General features: G+C 40.1%; 1 long non-coding RNA gene across 2 annotated transcripts; it reads right to left on the bottom strand.

Annotated features, from left to right (window-relative positions):
• Nucleotides 1-1,132: 1,132 nt before the first annotated feature.
• On the bottom strand, nucleotides 1,133-3,968 carry LOC124688799. Of its 2 annotated transcripts, XR_006998627.1 has the most exons (4): nucleotides 2,758-3,968; nucleotides 2,010-2,223; nucleotides 1,574-1,920; nucleotides 1,133-1,448 (listed from the first exon to the last, which is right to left on the bottom strand). It is a non-coding gene; the product is annotated as an uncharacterized LOC124688799 (long non-coding RNA). The 2 variants fall into 2 exon arrangements; XR_006998625.1 differs by having other exon boundaries at nucleotides 1,574-2,223.
• Between the last annotated feature and the right edge of the window lie 1,396 nt (nucleotides 3,969-5,364).

Here is a 5,364-nt window from a genome sequence, read left to right as displayed (position 1 = left end):
AATGATCAAAGACAAAAAGTCATAAAGTAATACAAGAAAATCTTCTTCCTTCATGCGTTGATACATCATATGAATGGCTCCAATAATTAAGGATTTTATAACAGGGTCTCTCTGTTGCACAAGAACCATAGATCAGCGAACTCCATGGACACAATTACATCCAGTAGTAGTTTCCAATGATCAAAAGCGGTTGGAGAAAAGGAAATACATTTGAAGGACAAAAGTTTGAAAGAAAAATCTATAACCTGGAGTGGAGACATTGCACATTAACAAACATGTTCTAAATATATCTTGGGCATCTACTTTATGCCTAACTAACATAGAGAGCACTTTACAAGGCAGGAGAATGAAAACGTTGAAAAAAATCGGTACCAGTTGTAGATACAGACCTATCAAAAGGGTCAAAGAGTTAGAGGTTGGGGCAATTCAAAGGTTCATGCAGTCACACATTGATGCGGCTCGGCTAGTCATTTTCTGGTGGGAGGATTAGAGGCCTAGAGTAAAATAGTTATAAAGCAATTACCAGAAAGTAGAAGCAGATGATATATCAAGGTCGAAATATTCACTCACAAGAGTTCACCATAAGAACAAAATAGTCGAAAAACATATATCCGCCGGTGCACTCAAGTACATAACAATACATACAAATCGTGGATGCCAGTATCATGCAGAAAGAGGTTCAATGTTATTTCAATGCATAAGAAGCTAAGTTATCTATTCTATGAACACATAAAAAACTGTAAAAGCATATATGTAACTCTTAAAATTGATTAAAATAGCCATATGTAACTCTTACAGTCAATCGTTGTACAAAATACATGTATCGGTCAGAATAATAGACAACACATTTAGATACAAGCATAGTCAGAACAATACAAAACACACCAGGAAATTATCCAAGCATGCCCCCAATACTTACAATCGACAAAAAATAGTAGGACTAATCTTCCAAACAAAAGTACGGCATTAACCTATGTTTTAATCACGCTATGCCAGAAGCATGTGTAGTACATATGTCGTTGCTTAGTTTAATAGCCGACACATCAGAAGATAGAGAATGCATTAATATGGAGTGCTTTGAATTTTCAAACAGCAGAATGGACAAACTACCAACAAGTTTGCATTGAAAATGTAAGCAAGGAACATAATTTTTTCAATTAACACAAGCAGATAATTTAAGGTAACATAGTTACATGCATCACCGTTGCTCTAAACAAAAAAAATTATTCAGAGCAGTACCATTATCTGGCTGTGTGGACGCTGGATGTAGATACAGAGCATGTCTTCTCTTTTTCTTGCTCTCATAGCACGACATCATAGGAGGGGTTGGAGCCAGCTGTGGATGGGAGACGAATGAGGATGGCGGCGACTCTGCAACGCTAGCACCATGGTCGGCCCGAGCCAAGCTGCTTCCCTCACTGGCATCCACGGATCCCCGCCTTCTCTGGCTGATGACGCACATTACAATAGTCCAGAAGTTAATACATGCAAAGTTGTCCTTTTCCAGCATATATGTTGACCTCAGTCTCAACTAAATCATAATAGATGACAAAACGAGTAGTTGCTAGTGTACCTGAATCCAGTATTGTGTGGGTGTCACAATCCATAACAAAGATGTTGTACAATCTAACAGCCAGAAATAATGTCGTCAAATCCTAAGACTTGAGTGATAGTCCTTAAAACAATATAAGAAAAAAAGAAGTCTTGAACAAGTCAGAGCATAGGCATGAAACTACACGGTAGGTAGCAATAGCCTCAAATCAAGACTAAAAAGGAGGCCACAGGGAAGGCTCACAACACTATATGCAGCCCTTGAAAGTGTAATGGGTCCACAGGGGGTGTAATGGGTCTCACGCTGCACAACATATCAAGTAATTCCACAGCGAGGTGTAATGGGTCCTTGAAAGTGCCAACAATTATCTAATAAAAGATGAGAAAGTATAGCACATCGCACAAGCTTGATGGAAAGAGAGAAAGATATAAAGAAAGAGGATTTGGGGAAAGCTCACCTTGTTGTGTCGGAATCAGACGCTGTCGCTTGACGGGCGCACCACTCCCCAAGACGTGTTGTCTTGACCGCGATTTCTAAAGCATGTCCAGTCTGCTGCACCATCCGCTGCGGTCGCCGCTGCTCGCCGCCATCCCGTATCGCTTGAGCCACCTCTCGTTGACCCCTAAGATGGACCGTGCCTGAGCAAAATCAACATTAACCAACTCAGGGACCTGAAAAGGAGAAGAAGACATTAAATTTCAAAACCTTACCTATCATCATGGAACCAAAATCCTAATGATAGGAGGGTCAATTTGATGGTACTAAATATGGTACACACCCTCCGATCCACTATAAATGGTTTAAAGCTACTTATGGAACTACACTTTTCACCAAGACCGCTTTTAGAACCTATTTATAACATACAAAGGAATGGTTCTTTATCAAAAGATTCAAATTTACTCAGCAAGTTTTCTTTTTTATAATCATTTATCCATAAACCAATAAACCATGAAGCAACTTCAGTAGCTTCAATCAAACATACATGAACAACATATAATATTAATGTACCAAATACTGCATCAACTCCCCATTTGGTAATTGGAGGTAATAAATCAGAGATCAGTTACAGTCCCCAAATCATCATTTTCATTTCGTTCAAGATATAAGATTCTACTATCACAATGCTATTACAGTGCAAGCACTTTTAGGGGTCTCATGCAACTAAAAAAAAGATTTGTAGCATAATAGTAAATTCCGCGACTTACCCTAGGACAGCTGGAGGAACCTAACAAATCAATTCATGAGCGTCTCTCTATTCTGCGATGGCCATGCTACGATGGCGGCAACAAGGACACCATCCTCTGTGACATTGGCAACATGGACTCCATCCTCCGCGACAGCGGTGGAGATATCGCCGCAGTCCTCCTGAGACTGTACTACCCACCATTCTCCACGCACACATGGATCTGAAAGGGACAGGAGATCGATTAGAATCGGGAACGGTGCGATGGAACCGAAGGTGAAAGAACAAGATGCAACACGGTATGTAGAAGAGTTGAAGACCGTGCATTAGAATCGGGAATGTGTGTGGACAAATGTGATGCATAAGCTGCGCCACATCGGAAGATAGTACCCGATATGAACAACTTTCAGATCTCCAACTTGCTCTTCATCTTCTTGCCACAAATAGAGTGAGGAGGGCGTTTAGTAGAACAAACGTGAGTTGGTGAAATCTATTCATTTTCGATCTAGTGTTTGTCTAGCTTTCATATACAAATTTGCTTACTATCAAAAAATATACAAATTTGCTCTCGTGTCATATGGAGTGGGGAGTGGGAACTAAATGTTCCCTTTATTACATAGCAAACAAGGGTGGAAAGTGAGGGTTAGGGTTTATTTAAGGGCTCCAGAACAAGTGCTTCAACTATTTGGACAACGTTTACACAAATGCTAATATAAAGATAATGCACAGCTCAACAGAGTTGACCACTTCAACAAGACGTTATTGATAAGTTAGCGGGACGTATTTAACCATTCTTTAGTTTTGGCCTAATTTTTAATGTCGTATATTGGATAGCGCAACATAATTCAAGTACTATCAGAAACAAGGTAGGTGCAGCAGCTGGCCGCTGTCGCCTTTATTGTAGGAGTCTACCTGCTAGCCGAACTCTAGTTGCATAAAGTAGAAAGTAAATTAGGGAGACAAGAATTGGTTAGAAGAAGTAGCTGCCCCGCAATGGAGCTGGTCGCAGAAGAATTGCAGGAAGAGAACTCAGTTATTGAACATGTTTGTCATGAAAGATTAGATTTGATGGCTGCCATTTCCAATTAGGATTCTTCATAACTTCAGACCTTGATTGTCAATTAGGATTACTCCATACCACATTGCTATATTTCTACCTATGCACTCTGCACACTTACATTTTTCAAGGAACCGAATCCGTTCTTATATTATACATTATATAAGATGCCTTTCCAGTTTCTTTGTTTTGAAATCTGGCATGTACTGCTAGCTAATATTTAGGAATTATAACAACTAAACAGAACTACTTTGCATGAGATTGAAACTAAACAAAGTGATTTTTATAAATGATTTTTTTGTTGAGAAATCATCATTATCTCCTAAATGATATTATATTATATTGAACAAACCAAATAAGTAAGGAGAGCTCATGGATGGAGGGCATACACAATCAAGAGAAAAGGGAGATTGATTCACGGCTTTACACTCAGCATCACCAACACGGCTCACCCGCTCTAATCGTATCATTTCAGGAAACAATAGCTGCTGCTTCTGGAATATAACATCCTTGTTTCCGAAGAGGTAAATCACAGTTCTTGTTGGTGTATTGCAAATTTGTGTGTAAAAAATCAGGTTAATAAGTTCTCAGTTTATCTAATTATTTTACTCTGTCAAGCATTATGTGACTGCTGCAATCTTCAACCAACTTATTTGTTGATAGTGAGAATTAAAAAGAAGCTAGAACAACGAAGGTATAACTGGTGTACCAGAGAGTAGAGGCTGAGCGTAGAATAACTACAGGAGGAACGTAAATCTGGATGGCTAGATGCAAAGGAAAAGAGAAGAATCAGCTGAAACAATTAGCAAAGAAGGGAGAATGGAAGGCAAAGAACGAGATAAACAAGGGCGAACTCACCTCAACCATACGGACCAGCCACCAGGAACTCCATCAGCAAAGCAGCCGTGACGGCGAATTACTTGGAGAGAAAAGCGTCAACGCAACAGGCGGCACCCATTTGATGGCCCCTTCTTTATTCTTCCCTATCCTCCTCACCACCCGACGTCCACCGTGGCTCCTGCTGCTTGAGGTCATCACCTCCCTATACCGTGGCTCCTGCTGCTTGACCACAAATTTACGACTCTCCTTTTGCATTTGTGTCAACCACCAATAACAATATGAACAAGAGATATTAAGAATAACACACCAACTAAGCATAAATCACGAATTCCATAGGAAAATCAAAAGATAGACCGGAGGGAGATGGTATACCAAGGGACAAGCTGTGGGGGCGCGAAACAACTTCGAGCGCTCCAGCAATATTTGGAGTGCGTCCTCAAGCGGCTTCAAACATGCTATCACAATTCTTTTGTAAGTTTCACCAGATTCCTCGAAGAAGGCACCCTGACGTCAAGGTTCTATGTTATATTCCTGCACACTAATATTGGAAGGCAAGATACTGCATCGGCAAGTGTTGTGAGGTGGAGTAAAACTGCACCTTCTTGTATGCACACGCTGAAATTTATTGGAAGCAGTGAGCAGTTGTATTAAAGATTTAAAGTCAAGCTGAATACAGACAGTGAAAGAACTGTACATCTAATAGGATGTTGTTTGATTTGAATAGCAGAGAAC

Source organism: Lolium rigidum, chromosome 1 (genome assembly GCF_022539505.1).
Source record: "Lolium rigidum isolate FL_2022 chromosome 1, APGP_CSIRO_Lrig_0.1, whole genome shotgun sequence".
NCBI classification, from domain to species: Eukaryota; Viridiplantae; Streptophyta; class Magnoliopsida; order Poales; family Poaceae; genus Lolium; species Lolium rigidum.
The sequence above is the reverse complement of the archived record's forward strand: the minus strand, read 5'-3'. Positions and strand labels throughout refer to the sequence as shown.